Here is an 870-nt window from a genome sequence, read left to right as displayed (position 1 = left end):
CTTCTTTTCAGGCGCCTCGGAGGATTGCCAGGAATGGAAGAGGAAGCAAGGTTAGAAACTAGTGGGTTTGGGTGGTTAGGGAGTTTATCATGGAAGGAATAATATCGGGTTCCGACTAGATCGGTTACATAAGGAACATTTAGGTCTTTATGGATTGTTTTATTAGTAACAAAATTAAGGAGAATTGAGGATTTTACGAAGGATTTTGGATTGTAAAGATTGGATACGAGAGGAATTTTTTTTAACGAAGGTTTAGTGGAGCCCCAAACCTTAACTCCGTATGTCCAGATGGGCCTTATTATTGTCATGTAGATCAGTCTTTCAACTCAGTGTAATGTGTTGGAAGTTTAGACCGTTTGTCTAGTAAGTGCTGTAATAGTCGGAATCTGCATACACTTTCCTGTCTTTTCAGTCTTGTGTGAGGATTCCAGGTTAGTCGTTTGTCAAGATGTAGTCCAAGATAACGAATCTGTTTTACAGGGGTAAGAGCCATATTATTAAAGTATACTGTAGGGCAGTCGGCAGGTTTCCGACGAACAGTAAATGTGATTTGATGGGATTTGTTGGGATTTATTTTTATCCTCCATTCTTCGAGGATTGTGATATGGGACTGGAGAGTTTGGGTCTGGGGAGTCACACATGTGTCATCAGCATATGTGGTAAGGACACTGTTAGGAGCTGTTAGGATGTCAGCTGTATAGACGGTGTAGAGGATGGGACCGAGAATACTACCTTGAGAAACACCAGTGGATTGAAAATAGAGGGATGAATAGGAACTATTGTGGTTTACTTGGAATAATCTATTAGTAAGAAAGGAACGGATGATGAGAAAATATGTAGGAGGTAAGAATTTACGGAGTTAAGATTCAT

Source organism: Halyomorpha halys, unplaced genomic scaffold (assembly GCF_000696795.3).
Source record: "Halyomorpha halys isolate HHAL.00 unplaced genomic scaffold, Hhal_1.1 Scaffold428.1, whole genome shotgun sequence".
Taxonomy (NCBI): domain Eukaryota; kingdom Metazoa; phylum Arthropoda; class Insecta; order Hemiptera; family Pentatomidae; genus Halyomorpha; species Halyomorpha halys.
The sequence above is the reverse complement of the archived record's forward strand: the minus strand, read 5'-3'. Positions refer to the sequence as shown.